Source organism: Tenrec ecaudatus, chromosome 8 (assembly GCF_050624435.1).
Source record: "Tenrec ecaudatus isolate mTenEca1 chromosome 8, mTenEca1.hap1, whole genome shotgun sequence".
NCBI lineage: Eukaryota > Metazoa > Chordata > Mammalia > Afrosoricida > Tenrecidae > Tenrec > Tenrec ecaudatus.
The window spans coordinates 46,886,376-46,905,613 of NC_134537.1; the positions used below are offsets into that span (position 1 = coordinate 46,886,376).

General features: G+C 40.8%; 1 protein-coding gene across 1 annotated transcript in view; it reads left to right on the top strand.

Annotated features, from left to right (window-relative positions):
- RABL3 (RAB, member of RAS oncogene family like 3) overlaps positions 1-19,238 on the top strand; it is a 52,951-nt gene that overhangs the window by 5,551 nt on the left and 28,162 nt on the right. The window lies entirely within an intron of this gene.

The window sequence follows — 19,238 nt, forward strand, 5'->3', positions numbered from 1 at the left end:
TCTTATACTTTATTTATTCAACAGTCACCTTACAGATAGCCATGATCAAACTACATGCTCACTCTACCATACTTTGGGCTAGACTTTGTGATAATATTAGGTGAGATTTAGTAATCACCTCCTCTCTACCAGGCACTCTATTGAAACCTTTATATGTATGTTTATTTCATCTTTTTAAAACTGATGTACAGTGCAGAAAATAAAGCATAGAGAATTTAACCCAAGACACTTGACTCATAAGAAGAACAGCCAAGAGGTGTCGAAGGGATCCAGGTATAAGGCATCATCAGAAAAAAAATATCTTACCATAGTGAATGAAGGGGGAAATGCAGAGTGGAGACCCAAAGCCCATTTGTCGGCCACTGGAGATCCCCCTTACAGAGGGGTCTAGGGGAGGAGGTGAGTTAGTCAGGGTGTGATATAGCACCAATGAAGAATACAGCTTTCCTCCAGTTCCTAAATGCTTCCTCCCCCCAACTATCATGATCCGAATTCTACCGTGCAAGTCTGGATAGAGCAGAGGATAGACACTGGTGCAGATAGGAGCTGGAGACTTAGGGAATCCAGGGCAGATGATACCTTCAGAACCAGGGGTGTGAGGGGCGATACTGGGAGGGTAGAGGGTGAGTGGGTTGGAAAGAGGGAACCAATTACAAGGATGTACATGTGACCTCCTCACTGGGGGACAGACAACAGAAAAGAGGGTGAAGGAGACATTGGACAGGGCAAGCTATGACAAAATAATGACATAAATTATCAAGGGCTCATGAGAGAGAGGGGAGCGGAGAGGGAGGGGGAAAAAAGAGGACCTGATGCAAAGGGCTTATGTGGAGAGCAACTGCTTTGAAATTGATGAGGGCAAAGAATATACAGATGTGCTTTACACAATGGATGTGTATATGGATTGTGATAAGAGTTGTATGAGTCTCTAATAAAATGTTTTTTTAAAAATTTACAAAGGAACATGGCAGGGGGGGTTTGGGGAAAATGGAAAGCTAACAAAGAGTACCAGAAAGAAGAAAATGTTCTGAAATTGATTGTGATGATGATTGTACAACTTTTCTTAATTAAATTGTATGATGTGTGAATTAAATGCCAATAAAATTTAAAAAGGTTAAAAAAAAGAAGCACAGCCAAAGTTGAACTCCATCTGTTTCTAGAGACTTTAATTTTAATTATTGTGAGTTTTAATTACTATGATACATCTCTAGAGTTCACTCAAGTTATGCCTGGAAGTACAGTGTCGAAGCAAAAGCTTTTGGAGCCTCATGTCTAGCTCGTCTGTTCCTCTTCACATTTTGGAAAACCTGCTGCAGTTTCCACTATGTTAACCATCTCCCCAAGTGTTGGCCTTTAAGGATCCCAAAGGTTTCTTCTGGTACACCTTTCCATGAAAAACCAAAGAGGAAGGAAGAGTAATTAGCTGAACAGACTTTTTTTTTCTTTTCAGTTCTTTGAAGCCATTTGTAAAATGGTGGCAATGGAGATAGTAGTGGCCCCATCAGAACCTAACTTCAGGGACCAAATTGCCAATGAAGATCAGCCCAAGGCCGATCTCTCTGAGGTAGAAGTCAGACGTATTGTACTTCAGCCCCTTACCAGTGAGGATACCAGCCATCCCCCCCACAGCATCGTCTTCTCTGGTGGGTTTGAGAATTCATTACCAGGGCCGCACAGAACTCACAAGCCATACTTCAGTTATGTCACTTATTAAGGTCATGGTTGGGGACAGGATCAACAGGCTTCAGTTCAAGATAAAGATCAGAAGCAGAGACTAATGTCTCTGTTCTTCAGTGCAAGACAGCGCTCTCCTCCTGACCCGATGGTCTGTTACCACTCACATGTCCACACGGGGCCCCTTCTGGGTCTTTCAGTGTTTTAGTGTTAGCTCTTCTAGAAGGTCCTTTTTCTCCACCTTCTTTTTCTCATTTTTCTTTCTTCTATTATCTTTCTGCATAAAAAGCCTCTGTAGGGTTTACTGCATACATAATCAACCAGTTGTCAATGTTAAGGCTAATTTTAAAAAATAAAAAGACATGAGAAATACAACCAAAAAAATAGGATAATGAGTATCAATAAATTTTAACATAGAAACATCACAAATTAAACTTGTTGATGAAATTAATAACACAAATTAATGTCAGTATCCAAGCTTGGCCCCACCTAGGGTGAAGGACACAGAATGACTAACCCCTTCTCTGTAGATTCTAGAGCAGCAGTTCAACCTGGGGGTCACAACCCCTTTGGAGACGGATACATTCCTTCACAGGGGTTGCCCGATTCATAACAGTAGCAAAATTACAGTTATGAAGTAGCAACCAAAATAATGTTATGGTTGTGGGGGCCACCACCACATGAGGAACTGTGTGAGGATTTTGGCCTTAGGAAGGTTAAGAACCACTACTGTAGACGCTTTATTTGCATAGCAGGCCGGAGCGGCCTCTTTTGCGTTTTCCTTTCAAAGGCCTACCCATCCTGAGGTTGAAGTCCAGGCAGGACAAAATGTATCAAAGCATGTTGTTTACAGTTTACCCTGGGAATGTCAGTCAAGCTGCATAAAATCTCAACAAATCTTCTAGGGTAGAAAACTAGGGCAAAGATAATGCCTCCAGACTTGGGGTGGGCTTGGGAGGGGAGGTTTTCTAAAGCTGTTTTCCAAAGACCACACAAAAGAACTCCTGTCATCACAGCATTGTTCCTTAGCCCTGACATAACATTGCTGCTGATTAGAAGTCTTGTTGACCTTGTTAATTCTTCTAAAGGGGATTTCTTCTCTCTAGTTGTAGGTGCCTTTTGATGCCCTGCTCTTTGGCTAACCTCTGTCAAGTTGTAGATTAATATTTCTTCATCCAATTCAGAATTTATTCTGTTTTTTATATCTTTATATTTCAAAAAAATGTAGCCATTAACTGTTTAATTCCCTTCTCCAATTCCTTCCATCTTCTCTTTGAACTGTTGGATTTGTGTCCTCCATATCTGCTCCCTTAAAGAATTGTAGTCTCAGAAACCCACCGAGAGGCATTTTTATTCTGTCCTAAAGGGTTGCTAAGAATCAGAATAGACTCGGTGGCAGATGATGACAGTGCGTTAGGTTTGGGCTTTGATGTCTCTTAATTGTGCCTTCAGGCTTAATGGCTTAATGTTCTTTTTATTCCTTTTCTGAGTGATGCCCTCCTATCAGTCTTACAGTTAAGTAAAAAAAATTAAAATCTCCCCATCTATTTCTAACCTGCTTTTTAATATAGCCACTTTATTTTAAATATAATTTTTAACTTCTAGATATTCCTTAAGTTCTATTTTAACATTTAAAATTTGTAATTCTTTTATTTCTGTTGCTGCTAGGACCCCGGGGATTTTAATAGCCCATAACCAGTTAGATTCATTTCTCAGTGTAAGAATTTTCTAAGCATATCCAAACCATACTGCCATCTAATTGATTCTGACTCATAGAAACTCTCTCTCTAGGCTGTCCAAGGTTGTAAATCTTACTTGGAGCAGAAAGCCTCTTCTTCCTTGAAGTGGCTGGTGGGGTCGAACTGCTGACCATGCAGTTAGCCCAACATTAATACGTAATGTAAATACGTATATATGTAAATATGTATGTACATAATGTACGTTACCCCAGCAACCCAGTGTGGCACAGGCCTGAGGTTACCATCTCCTGAGGATCTTTTTCTTGCTCTGCCACCTCCACCCAGCATTCTTGGCAGCAACTCTTGGCTGATTTTCTGAGCCAGTAGACAATTTGTCCCACTCACTGCCATCGAGCCAATCCTGACTCCTGTGAGTTTCTAAGACTTTATAGAAGAAGAAAACCCTTTCTTTTTCCCAAGGAGTGACTAGAGCAATGGCTTAGTGATTACTCAGTGGGCTGTGATTCCCAAGGTTGGTAGTTCGAAACCATCAGTTGCTGCAGAGCACTGGAGAAAAGACAGGAATTTCTCCTCCTGTCTAGAGTGCCAGGCTGGGAAACTCACAGGATACCAGTTCAACCCTGCCCTGTAGAGTCGCCATGACTTCATAGAAGTGAGTTTGAGTTTTTCCTATTAGCTCTTTAACTGACTGAGCAGCCCACTGAGGGTTCAGATTTCATGAAGTACCGACACTTCACTTTTTGTCATTCACCCACATATATTTTTACCATAAAAGCTAGAAAATAGCTCTACTGTTCTTAGATGAGCATGGAAACTCCAGACACCAGTCCCTGGGGCTAGATCAGAATCTGGGTCAGTTCCAGCTTCTCACTCTGATCTTAAGTTCTTCCTGCATTTCAAGCATTGGGGAATAATATTTTGTCTCTGAGCCTGACTTTTATCTTCTCTTTGCTTTTTCTTGTTGCCACTCCCCTGCTCCCCAATACACACACACATAGACACACACACACACGCGCGTGCCACATTTTTCTAGGGTTTTTAAAAATTTGAAGGTGGAGGGGAATTATCATTTCAGCTCATCATGACGCCCAAAGTCTTAAATATAACAGGAAACAGGTACTAGGTAATGAGTTAATGACCATTTTATTTATGCTTAGAGGTGAGTTCTGGATAAAATTTCCTTTGGACTTTTTAGATCTTTTTGGGAGAGAACATGGCATACTGAAAGGAATCTTAGGTTTGAATATGTCCATTCTAAGTCAATCCCCATTCTGTGCTTCACTTATTAAAGAGGGACTTTAGTCATTTTATCTCTCTGAAACTTTAACCTCATCTGCCTGCCTACAGATTTGTTGAGAGGACCCGAGAAGATACACAATCATCGGTCTAGTGTTTTAGACAGTTTGAAGTAGAAATTGACCCTTGGTTCAATGTTCTGGTTCCCCATTATCCTAACCCTCGTTTCCCATCTTTAATCAGTGTTCTGTCTACTTATGTACTTTCTCTCTCTTTTCCCGCTTATTTTATTGTGGTGGGTAAAACCTCCAGTATGTAGTTGACAGATGTCATAATAGGAAATCTGATTTTTCTCGTTCCCAATATTAGAGAAAATAGTCAATGTAATGGAACGCCCTGGGTGGTGCAAATGGTTAAGCCATCAACTACAAACCAAAAGTTGGCAGTTCAGACCCACCTAGAGGCACCCCCGAAGACCTGGTAATCTGCTGAAAGATCTCAACCTGGATCATGAGGGAGGGGGGAACAGGGAGGGAGAGGAAAAATGAGGAGCTGAGGCCAGGGGCTTGGGTGGAGAGCGATGTTTTGAGAATGATGAGGGCAATGAATATACAAATGTGCTTTACATAATTGATGTATGTATATATTGTGATAAGAGTTGTATGAGCTCCTAATAAGACAAATAAATTTAAAAAAAAAAAAGTTCTCAACCTGGAACCGCTGTGGAGTCCAGTGTTATTCTGCAACCATCCCTGGGGGTCACTGTGAATTTAAAAGCAATAACAGGCTTTGTTAGGTTAAAGGCACTCTTCCTAGACTTACTTTGATGAGATTTGTGTCACAATAGACAGTGAATTTTATCGGTTGTTAACCTTGATTTTTCATGCTTCATCTGTTGCCATGGGGAATTATGTTAATTTTAAAATGTTAAGCCCACCGTGCATTTCTTGAGCAAATCCACCTTGGTTGTAATGTATTAGTTTGTTCAGATATCATTAGACTTGGTTTGCTAACTTTTTTCCCTGCCGACATTTGCATCGAAAGCCATGAGAAAGATAGGCTTATCGTGTTCCTTTTTAATATTTGTTTTGGGGTATGAAAGAGACCCAATTCCCAATATAATTTAAGGAGAACATTTATGTACGTCTCCAAAGGGACCAAGACAACACAGAGATAGAAACGCATCATCCAGATGAGGGAGGCTGTTAGCACGAGGTCATAATGGTGTCCAAGGATTCAGTCAGGACCTAAGTGAAGAAAGATTTGGAACAAAGGAAACCACCACAAATTTACCACTGATGGCAGATCACAGTTACAGTTACATCAGAGCTACAGGTGGAACTACAGAAGTGGGAACAGGGCCGTGATTGGCACACATGGAGTATGTTAGAAGAGCTTTCCTATTGGGCCAGGGCCTTCTGACCTTGCAGTCAGAGGACGAAGGATAGGGCCTGATTTAGGACTATGAGAACCCTGACTGTCCATCAAGGACACACCCAGGCAAGCCCCTAGAAGGCTGCCCCTCCTCGCGCAGGCTGGAGAGGAGTGGAGCTCATTCACTTCCCAGTGCATTCCGGCTGAGGGCGCAGTTATCTATGTCCTTGGTCAGTGATCAGAAGGAACTCAGTGGAGACTTAATCTGCAAATAGGGTTTGGGCCTAAGCTTTTCTTAGTGGGAAAATTTAAAATAACATTTAATTTCATTCCTAGAAAATATTTTTATACTTCTTGTGTCAGTTTTGGTAAATTATTTTTTAAATGATTTGTTCGATTTGTGCTAAATTGTCAATTTTATTGTCAGTAAATTAATTTTTATGTCTTACTGCCTTTCAATATCTATAGCACTTAAAGCAATATTTCCATTTTCATTCTTGGTTGGGTAACTTGTAGTTTTTCTCTATCAGTCTCCTGCCATGTCTACCAAGAACCAACTTTTGTCTTTTTACAATTTTATACTTACTTTATATTTCATTTAGTTTCTCCTATTACCTTTATTATGCTTATACTTTTTACAGGTTTAATATACTTTTTTTCTAACATGTTAAAATGGGTAGTTATTTCGTTACTTTTTCAGGGTTTTTTGCTCTTTTTTTTGAGACCCTAAGGAGTCTTGGTGGCATGATGATTACACATTGAGTTGCTAACCCCACGGGCAGCAATTGGAAACCTCCAGCCAATCCAAGAGTGAAAGATGAGGCTTTCTACTCCGGTAAAGAGTTACAGTCTTGTAAACCCACAGGGACATTTCTAACTTGGCTTCCCTCGAGGGTCACTGAATCAGTATCAACTCATGTGAATGAGTGACGGTCTAAGTAGCTACCGAATCACACCATTAGCTAAATTCATAACAGTTTGTTATTATTCAACTCACAATATCACCTAGTTTCCATGGTAATTTCTTTGACACATGGGTAATTTAGAAATGTACTGCTTCATTTCTAATTTGTGGGACTCAAGTGGCTTGTGTGTTGGCTGTGATGCTGGAAACTGTTACTGGTATTTCAAATGCCAGCAAAGTCACTCAAAATGAATAGGTTTTTGTTATTTTTTTTTTGCCCAAAATTTTATTAGAAGCAAATACAGATATCATGTCATTCCATAAGTCAATCACATCAAGCAGTATTATGCAGTTGCTACTACAGTCAGTTTCAAAACATTCTTTTTCTTCTTGAACTCCTTGATATCAGCTCCAGAGACCCTTATTCTACTTGCTATCTCTATAGCTTCTTCAATCCCACATTTCATATACTGAAAAACATATAACAAATATTCAAAAACACTACCCCAATGATAAAATACATCAGAGATAAACCCCAATATTAAAAGCAACAGCCCAGAAATGTTGAAAACCAGATCAGAATCAGTATGTATCAGAGAGGATCAGCAGACCAAGTTTTAACCATTCAAGTCAGGTTCATCATTTTGATCTCCGATAGTCATCTCTCCAATGCACTCTGTTTGGTATATGGTTTCTTCTTATCCCTCTATTATGGAAAGAGGAAAATCACCAGAGGCTTATTTCCTGTGTAGATCTCACAAATGTATCTTAGCTTCCACTGTCATCTATAGCCTTCTGCACACCAGAATCTCACAATTTAGACTGTGCCACTATTCCCTCCTTCAGTTTTGGATTATAGGATTTATAATACATTAGTCACTGATGTTGGTGCGCTTCTTCCATGCGGACTTAGTTGACATCTCACTTAGGTGGTTGCTTGTTTGGAAACACCTCTTAAGACCCTATACACTAAGTTATGTAATAGCCGGGCACCATCTACTTTCTATAGTATCTATATCTTCTATATTCCCTCATGTAGGATGAATCTTGAGCAGCTCCATGATTTAAGGACTAATGATTCTTAAGTTGGGTCTAGGATTTAGTGCAAGCTCAAAACCCATTCCTGGATCTTTGGGGGGTTTTGTTTGTTTGATTTTAATCTATCTTTGACTCCCTTTATAGACCTCCTTGTTAATATATGGTCGAGAGTCTTATCACACACAGGTTTCAGTGGAGCTTCCCGACTTAAAAACAGACTACAAAGAAGGAATCAGGTGCCCACTTTAGAGGACATAGCCCGGAAAACCTTACGCATACCATTGAAACATCTATCAGATACTGACAACCTAATGAATAGAAGCAGAGCATTGGCAGAGACCCGTGGGAAGACCTTCAGGTGTTAAGGCACTCGAAAGGTGTCTCATGAGGAGCAGCTTTCCCAGTGTAGAGTGGCCATGGTGACATGAATGAAGTAAAGCTTGCGCAAGAAAGCCTTCGGAATCTCCATTCGCTCATGAGGCACAACTCGAGGTGAGCAGAAACAGCTGCAAAGAATCCAATGGGAACCTGAAGTGTACACAGTATGGATCTAGGTAAATTGGGAGTGATAAAAGGAAGTAGAATGCAAAAAAATTCAATAGCCTAGGCATTACTTAGCTCCAATGGACTAGTATTGGCCATTTTGAGTCAGAAAAACATCTGGTTTACTATACAGGGATTGACTCAATCAAGCGGAATGGTCCTGTATTCATTGTCAGAAAAGACATTTCAAGACCTCTCTTGAAGTACAATCCTGTGTGTGATAGGATTTTATCTATCGGCCTTCAAGGAAATCAAGTCAACACAACTATTATTCAAATGTATGCATCAACTATGAAAGCTAGGGATAAATTGAAGAATTCTACCTCTTCAGTCTGAAATTGATCAAGCATGCAATCAATATACATTTATAATTATTGGCAATTGGAATGCAAAAGTTGGAAATAAAGAGGAACAGTAGTTGGAAACTATGGTATTGGTAATAGAAAATAGCTAGCGATCCCATGATAGAATTTGGCAAGACCAGCGACTTGTTCATAACAAATACCTTTTTTGGCAACTATACCCATGGGCTTTTCCAGACAAAATACATAGAAAACACATTGACGACATCTATGGGAAGAGGTGATGGAAAAGCTCACTATCAACAGCAAAAAAACTGGTAACGGTTGACTGAAACAGATCATCTATTTCTCATACATAAATTCAGAATGAAGCTGAAGAAAGTTTAAAAAAGTCTACAGTAGCTAACATGTGATCTTGAGTCTCAAGCCATTCCCTGCCATTAAATCCATGCCAACTCATAGGAACCATAAAAGATGGAGTAGAACTGCCTCCCTGTGGGTCTCCAAGACTATGTTACAGAAGTAGAAAGCCCCATCTTTCTCCTTGGGAGCAGCTGGTGGTTTTGAACTGCTGACATTGCAGTTAGCAGCCCAACTCATACCCACTACACTACCAGGAGTCCTTTGAACTTAAAACAAAATGAAAGACTTCTTTAAAAATAAAGAAATAAATCTGTTTATTAGGGGCTCCTACATATATGCAAACCAAACATCCATACGTCCATTAACTCAAGCGGACATGTACAAATTGTTGGCATCAACAATTTCTAAACATTATCTTTCTTCTTGAGCCCTTTGATATCATCTACTCTTCTTTTTCCTTCCCTCCCCCATTCTACCCCCCCACCAACGAACCCTTAAGATATTATGTATTGTTACTGTTATTTGTATATATCTTACACTGCCCAGTCTATCCCTTCACCTACTATCCTGGTATTTTTCCCTTGGGGGAGTTGTTCTGCCGTCATTGCTATCTATTCTCCGTTCCCTCCCTTCCTCCCCTAGCACAAAGGAATTCTTACGGTTAGCTACATATAATTTGTGAAATGATTCCCTTTACAAATCAGTAAATTGATATCCTGGCTTTGGAATATGTAAATTATACACATGTGAAATTAATCCCAAATTATTTTCCAGAAAACATTCCCTGTCACTCACCATCTGCCCCTTGAATCTGCCCCACCTAAATTTTGAGACCACATTTGCTGCATTGGACACTGGTGACAGAAGAGCTGCAGAGCGTGGGAGGAGCTCAAGAGCAAGCGGTCATTAGACAGACAGGAGAAAGAAAAGATTGAAGTGGACGTCAGAAGAGACTCTGAAACTTGCTCTTAATCATTGAATAGCTAAGGCAAATGTAAATGACAAAGTCAAAATGCACAGCAAAATAAAATGCCAATGGGCAGCTTGAGAAGACAAAACCAACTATTAGAATGAAATATGCAAAGCCCTCAAACTCAGTGCCAGGCAGTCAATGCTGTGGATTTATAAGATATAACTGTTTATGGGAGTAGAAAACCAGTCTTCAGTGCACAGCCCTGGAGAGAGGGAAAAAAAAGAACACACTCAGCATAACTTCACCTAAAAGAATTCGTGAAAAAATTCAAGGCAGAGGTTGCAATATGGAGAGATTCTGCGGGTAGAATATTGAATGATGCCGGAAGCATCAAAATAAGATGAAAAGAATAATGAGAATCACTTACTAAAAAGAACTGGTCAGTATTCAGCCATTTCAGGGCGTAGCATTTGAGCAGGTGCTAATGGTACTGAAGGAAGAAGTTCAAGCTGCACGGAAAGCATTAGCCCAAAACAAGCCTCTGAGGATTGATGAAATGCTTATTGAAATTTTTCAACAAGCCAATGAAGCACTGGAAGCACTCACTTGTCTGTGGCAAGAAATTTAGAAGACAGCTACTTGGCCGACTGACTGGAAGAGCTTCATGCTTGTACCCATTCCAAAGCAAGGTGACCCCACAGGATGTGCAAATTATAGAACAATGTCATTGAGAGCACATTCAAGTAAAATTTTGTTGAAGATCATTTAAAAACACTTGTATCAGTAGCTTGCCAGGAAGCTGCCAGAGGTTGAGGCTGAAATCAGAACAGGATGTGGAGCAAGGAATATCATTGCCGATGTCAGACAGACCTTGGCTGAAAACAGAAAACATCAGAAAGATGTTTCCTTGTGTTTTGTTGTCTGTGAAAATGCATTTGACTGTGTGGACCATACCAAGCTGTGGACAGCCTTGAGAAGAATGAGAATTCCAGAACGCCTCATTGTGCTGATGTGAAACTTAGACATGTATCAAGATGCAGCAGTGCAAGGGAAGATTGCATGGTTTAAGATCAGGAAACGTGTTTGTCAAGGTTGTATCTGCTCACAATACTCATTCAATCTCTAGAAATCCAAAACCAAACTCACTGCCATCAAGTCAATGCCAACTCATAGTAACCCTGTAGGAAAGCTAGACCTGCCCCATAAATTTCTAAGTCTATAATTGTTCATGGGAGTAGAAAACCGTGTCTTTTTCCCCAGGGGCAAGCTGGTGGTTTCAAACTTCAGACCGTGTGGATTGCAGCCCAATGTGTAACCACTATGCCACCAGGACTCCAATGAGTTATAGGAGGACATCAATCTGTATGCTGAGCAAGTAATCAGAGAAGCAGGATTATATGAAAAATAATGTGGCATCAGAATCAGAGGAAGGATTCTTAACAACTTTCACTATGCAGATGACACAACCTTGCTTGCGGAAAGTGAGGAGGACTCGAAGCACTTGCTGACAAAGATCAAGGATTGCAGCCCTCAGTGGGGATTTACAACTCACTGTAAACACGATCAGAATCTTCACAACTTATAGATAACGATAAATGATTGAAGCTGTCAAGGACTTTGTCTTGCTTGGCTCTACAATCATAGCTCATGGAAGCAAAGTCAGGATATCCAATGATGTGTTTTTTTGGGAGACCTCTTTAGAGTATTGACGAGCAGACGTTACTTTGAGGATACGGTATGCCTGGCCCAGGCCAAGGTATTTTTTGTTGCCTCATGTGCATATGAAAGTTGGCTGCCATATAAGTAACACTGAGGAAAGAGCAATGGATTTGAACGGTGGTGCTGAAGAAGAATATGGAAAGTACCATGGACTGCTGAAAGGGAAACTGATCTGTCTTGGAAGAAGTAAGGCCAGAGTACTTCTTAGAGGCAAGGATAGTGAGATTTCATCTTATAGACATAGAACTTGTCAAGAAAGGCCAGTCTCGAGAGCAGGGCATCATGCTTGGTACAATAGTGTCGTGAAAACGCCAAGGCCCTCAAGGAGATGGAATGGCATAGTGCCTGCAACAATGGGTTCAAGCTTAAGAACAATTGTGAGGATGGCACTGGACTGGACGGTGTTTCCTTCTGTGTGCACAGGGTCACTGTGGGTGGGAACTGACTTAATGGCACCTAACAACAACAGTAATATCTAGTTCGAGTTCATTATGCTCAGAGAATATGCACTGTATGATTTCATACTTGAAATTTGCTGAGATTTGAATTATGTTCCATAGATCATCAATTTGGGTAAATATTCTATTTTTAGTTGGAAAGAAGGTGTGCTGTGTAATTGTTGGATGCATTGTTTTAAGCGGGTCATGTTTTTTCATGATTGTGTATATATCTTAGGTCAAGTTCATCATTTTGTTCATATGTATTATGTATTAGCAGTTAAATTCTGAGCACCCCAGTTTGCTGAAGGCTTTGGATTACTGATAGGCCAAATTTCATTTGAAGAGTTCCCAGGTAGATTAATCCTACATTTAATGCTTTCAGATCATTAACCAACCAAACCAAACTCACTACCATCAGGCCAATCCCAACTCATGGGGCTCCTATAAGACAGGGCAGACCCGCCCTTGTGGGTTTCCAAGACTATTTCTTGATGAGAGTAGAAAGCATCATCTTTCTCCCATGGAGCAGCTGGTGAGTTGGAACTGCTGACATTGCAGATCATAGCCTATTATGTACCAACTCTGCCACCAGGGCTCCTGGTCATGAAACAAGGATACAGATAATCTTGCCCTCAGGCAGAGTGCATTGGAAAGTTGATTACCTCCACCAGTATCCAGCTAGCCCTGAGCTCTTAGGGGCTTACCTGGAGGTGTCCTTGGTGGACAGTTCTGGGATTCTCTTAGTCATGAGTCATGCCCTGTCAATCTCACCCTGACTGCCTTGGTCAGAAGGCCTTGGACCAATCTTGTAACCCCTCTATCTAACATAGTGCACATGTTCCCATCATGATTCTGTTCCTCTCTCTATAGTCCCACCTGTAACTATAAACTCTTGATCTGCCACCAAGATGATTTGTGATGGATTCCTCATGTTGTGCCTTATTTGACTAGTGTCTTACATGTGAATCCTCAGGTGCCACTCTTCCCTCATGTTAGTGACCTCCCTCATTTGGATGATGTGTCTGTATCTTTGTGTTGTCTCTGTCTTCTGTAAGACTTAATAAATGTTCTTCTTCAACTATATTTGAGATTGGGGTCTCTCTTGTACCCTAAAACATTGATCACTGCTAATTTTTTGTCTGCTTGTTTCATTGGTTGCAAAGGAATGGGTGTTAATGATCTTTAACTTATCTGTTTCTCATTTTAGAACAGTAAGTTTTTATCCATATATTTGAAGTTTGTATTATTAGGCATATAATAATTTTTAAATGTTGAAACTTCCCAAAGGGTTTAAGATTTTATCACTGTTTTATGTTCCTTTCTATGTCTGGTCTTGTATCCTATCTTGAATTTATTTTCTGTGATACTGAAATAGCTACCCCAGCTTCTTTTTGGTCACTGTTTGCAAGTTGTAGTTTGTTTCCATCTTTTGAATTTCATGTTACTCTGTGCCCTTATGTTTCAGTTTGTGTCTTGTAAATAGGAAATTGGTTCTCTTTTGTTATTTCTTAATACTCCATCTACTAATCTTATTTTTTTTAGTTTGATTTCTGCCTTGCTCAAAACCAGATACCCTGGTTCAAAGTTAACACATGGTGCCCAGAAATCTGCATTTTAAGGCGCACCTAAGGTGATTGTGATGAGAGAAATAGTAAGTACTTTAAGGAACTCTAGGCACGACGTAGAACAAGTCTTCCAGGTGGGAATAGAAGTGGTTAATACAAAACATAGACTAGAGTAGCAAGATTATGGCTCAGACGCTGATAGGAACATAGTGTAGGAACAAGAAAGTGGGCAGAGGAGTACAACTCATTGCTCCAGAGCCTCAGAAGAACACAGATTTTCTTATATGCCCTTCAATGGTGTACTTGAAATAGCCTTCGAGGATAAGGCAGGCATCTCCTGTTTCCCAACTCCACGCTAATCAGAATGTAGAAGAACCCGTCAGAGGACTGTAGGAGAACATGTATCTTCAGATTGGAGGCAGGTGCCAGTTCATACTGACAGAAAGGATGAACCTGAAGCTGGGATGTAATGGCATTTTGGAACCAGAGGATAGATAGTGTCCAGGGGAAGATTGGAGCAGAGGGGTGGAGTTGGGAATTTAATGATGGACAGAGGAGGCAGAAAGCATAGTGTGAGAATCTGAGAGGCCATTTAAGGGTTCACAGTGTGGAGTAACAGCATGGAGTAGCTGTATATAAAGTGTCTTGAGTGTCGCTAGTAACCAACTTTCCAAAAGAACGTTTGTCCTGGCCGTCCCCATGCACATGGGTAGAGACTCGGTGTGTCTGCAAGGAGTGCTGCACCCGTCTTCTCAGTGAATGGATGTGAGAGTACTTGATTCTTGAGATTCCTACCAAGTTTTAGAAATAATAGCAGCCATTCTCTTTGGAAACCTATGCTGTTAGAGAAAGCGCAGTTGGAGTTTCCTTGAGTCACCATATACTAAACTCTTGGTAGCATTTTTTAATTCCCTCCTTTATTTTAATGAGTACTGGGGAGAGCATAAAACTGCCCCAAAGGAGGCTAGCATAAAAGCTACAGTAATCAGATATGTGATGATGTGATTGATTGTACTGGAATGAGCGTGATATTCAACCGACCCCTTTAAAGCCAGTCTGCCCTGAATTGCATCTTAAAGAAGAATGAGACCTGTGGGATTATTCCTGTTCACTGTATCCTAGACAGGATGATCTCTGCCTTCTGTCTTTGGGAAGAACACATAAGTAAAACACATTTTAAAACTATAACCTCAGGGGAACTTGTCGTAGACACATACATCATTTTGACTATTGTTTCAATAAATTGAGCAGTCTCCTCTTTAGAGAGAATAATTAAGTAGCTTGAAAGAACACTTTCAAAAGCTCCCGGGCAGCTTTTGTATTGCAGTTGCAGCTTGGGGTGACGGGGACCTGTGAGAGGGATCTGCAGGGTTGTGTAGACCCGTGCCTACACACGCTTCGGAATTCTCCGAGGAACGGTGTCCTCGTTTAGCTTCCTGCAAACGTGTTAAGACCCAACTGGAAATAGAGTGATGACGAGGGTCTGCAGCGGTTTGATTTCAAGTACTGGTGAGCTAATGCGTTTAACTTTTGTGCTCGGTAACTATTAACACTCTGAATTGAGCACTGAGTGCAGAAGTTTTTCATCACTGAACGGAAGAGAAGGCAAAGAGTATTATTTTGTGATATTCTTCAGTTTTTCTTCTAATTTTGCTGGCCAAGCATAATTGAACTAACAATTTTGTGATTACTCTTAATTGTAGAAACAAGACTTATAGGACTTAATCTTTTCAGATTATATTTTGAAAATAGTCTCTCATCTTTTAGTCATTTTTAGTGCAATCTAATGGGATTTAAACTCTGTAGTTACCACATCACATACAATTAATATTTATTGAATCCTTTTTGGGGCTGCATAAGCACTACAGTTTAATAAAAAAGGGCCTTGTCTTTATCCTCACAAAGGATATACAGTGGGGCCTAGTAAGTGGGACTAGGTTTTTATGAGGAGGCTTCACAAAGTTCATAGGAAACCAGAATTGAAGATAATGGAATTTTTTCCATCAACTTTTGAAGCCCCATTCATTTATCCTGGTGGTTTTGTTGTTAGGTGTTCTTGAGTACATTTTCAACTCCTAGCAATCCCACGAGACAGAAAGAATTGCCCCATTGGGTTTTCTAGGGTGTGATAGTTACGGGAAGATTGCTGGCTCTTTCTCCACGGAGCCTCTGTAGGTTTGAACCGCCAGCCTTTTAGCTACGTACCGAACCATGTATCACCAGGACTCCACAATTATATGTACCTGAGAGCTTCAAAAAGTTGGTGAGTAAATTCTATTATCTTAGAATGTTTTCACGAACTTTTGGAAGACCCCTCATAAAAACATATCTATATTTTTAAATGGTTGTTGTATTGATTCAGAATCATAGTGACCCCTTATAGGGTTTCCAAGACTGTAAATATTTATGGGAGCAGACCTCCCATCCTTCTCACAAGAAGCCCTTGGTGGGTTTGAACTACCGAACGTACAGTGAACCAGTGCCACCAGGGCTCCTTATATGCATATGTATGCACTGTGTGTGTGTGTACGTGTATGTGTATATATATATACATGGTAATTGTTCAGTATGGTATTTGTATGTACTAGATAGCTTTAGCCCTACCTGAAATACCAATAACAATGATAGCTAACATTGTATAGTACTTACTTTGTGCTAAACACCCATTTTACAGGTTAATTCATGCAATTCTCACAACAACCCAATTGAGTCACTGAGGTGTTATATATCTTGTCCAAGGTCACATAGCTAGTAAGTGATGGAATTGAAGTTCAAGCCCAGGAAGTCTAACGATGCGCTTAACCACCACCCCATAGTGCTGCTTGATCCAAAGTGTTCCGGAATGGTGAGAAAAATATCATGACGCTCTGCAATGTAGTAACCACTAAGCTCATGTCACTATTTTAATTTACAGTTTACTGTCTGAGTCCAACTAGCCACATTGCAAGTATTTGATAGTCACATGTGCCTAATGGCTACTACACTGAACACGGCCATCATCACAAAAACTCTCCTGGACAGTGCGCGTATCGAGAGTAGAGGTGGCAGCTGTTGAAAATGGAAAATGAGGTACTTGAGAAACGTGGAAATTATACCAGCGGTGCATTGAAAGGATATTTGGGTGGATAGAAGGGCAATGTTTTACAGGTGACAGCAGAGTGGTTGCCTTGAATTTGAGTTGACCCTGGCGTTGCGAAGGGAGGTATCTGCGGTTGAGCTGTACAGAAAGCAAGCAGTTTGAAGTGAGGTGCTGAAACTCAGGAGAGAATCCTGAGTCGAAATCGTCTGTATAGAGAGAATACTGAGAGTAAATGAGGTTTTTAAAAACAAAAAATTAGAAAAGAACTGAGAGAGAACCTTGGGGGCTTCATAGAGAGAGGTAAAGGTTAAAAGGGGGTCAAGTTAAAGAGAGAGGATAACCAAGATGGTGAAGTCCCATGGGAGCAGAGAAGGGTGAGAAAGGCACAGCAGGCTCAGAAAAAAGGAGGGTGAGGAAAAACCACATCAAATGTGGTGGTGGCCAGTCAGCACTGACCTTTAAAAGTATAGTGAAATATAAGTGCCAGAAACCAAATGAAGAGAGTGGGCAGAGAGGAACTGGCTACAGAGATATAAGTCAATCTTTCACCAAATTTAGAGGTTAAATCAGCAGTACTCAACCTGTGGGCTGTGACCCCTTTGGGGATCGAACAACCCTTTCACAGGAAAACACATATTTCTGATGGTCTTAGGAACCAAGGCACGGCCTCTTTAATCTCAGCCTTTGCACTGACGTTGGCTTTTTACGCATACTGTCGCAAAATGTAGCAATGTAGTTTACTGGTGTCATTAAAACTGTTAGCCATGCTGCTACACCATGCTTCAAGACAAATTTTCACTTATTTGTAATTAGAAGTAAATGTCTCACAATATAGAGTTACATATTGTTTGTGTGATTAATCACGATGCCTTAGTTACGTTCAATTTGTAACAATGAAAATACATCCTGCATATCAGATGTTTACATTATAATTCATAACAGTAGCAAAATTACACTTATGAAGTAGCAATGAAATAATTTCATAGTCAGGGGTCACCACAACATGAGGAACTGTATTAAAGGGTTGTGGCATTAGAAAGGTTGAGAACCACTGGGTTAAAGGGAAGAAAAGGTACAAAATAGAGAAGTAAACAGAGCAGATGAGCATGGCTGAAAGCAAAAAAGGAAAAGGCAACAAGTAATACTCTGGACTATTCATTCATCCATCTGTTCTTTCGGTACCTGTGGTGCATAGTTACTGGGGACCAGACTCCATGCAAGGAACTGGAAGTCAGCAGTGAGTGAGAAACATTCCAGTCCTGCTCCCCAGCTACACTCACCCTGTTGCTCTCTTAACCCCCCTCTCTCATCGCTCACTTCTCTCCCAGACAAACCTACTGCCATCACTCAGAGAGCTCCTATGCAGGGTCTCCGAGGCTGCATATCTTCATGGAGGCAGATAAATCACTGCCATCAAGTCAATACTGACTCCTAGTGATCCCCCTCCCTGGAGGTTACCAACACTGGAACTGTTTACAGGAGTAGAAAGCCCAGTCTTTCTTCCACAGAGATGCTGGTGGTTTCGAACTGCCAACCATGCAGATCGCATCCCAACATATAACCACAACACCATCAGGACTGCTCATTGCTAGGGCAGGGGTGGAGCAGACAGATAGCCTCGTCTTTCTGCCATGGAGTGGCTGGTGGGTTTGAACTGCTGAGCTTGCAGAGAGCAAGTTCATCACTTACCTACCAGCACCTGTCACTTTAGTGTAGATTTTCAGGCCCCAATATTGAGCCAAACTTACTGAAGAGCATCTACAATGTACAGTTTCTGTTTTCAGGGTATGTCATTTTCTTTACCAAATTTGTTTCCACCTTTTAAAGTTATAAACAACAAGTGAGCTTTCTCAAAGGAACCCAACGCCTCTTGTTCGTAGGCTTGGTTTGGTTTCCACGAAGAAGCAGAGAGGTGAGTAACTGAGAAGGTCCTTGTTGCCAGCAGCACTGAGGAGTGTGGTTCCTCTTTCTGTTGGATGAGCAATGCACACTGTTGCTTCCTGTTAAGAAAAGTGTTACACATATAACTGTAAGATCTACGGTGACTTTAAATATTAGATGTTTGGTGGCCTGATTTCAGTATGGAACACATTTCTCATAGCTTAGCATCACGCCCCCGCCCCCACCATGTTGGGCTTTTCGTAAAGCATCAGGAGCCACTTAGTGTGTCAAGGGCAGCGCGTGCTGTAAGGCCACGCTCTCCTTTGGAGACCACTTGCTTGTGTAAAAGATATAATGCCATGCATACACAGCTGTGAGCCGCCAGCCACTGCCTGAAAGCTCTTAAACTCATTCCATTTGAAATACGTTAAACTTAGCCAGATTATGATTGAGCAAGTTGGGAAGGAAAAAAAGGGGAACTTTCTTTTCAGATCATGGAAGGAAATC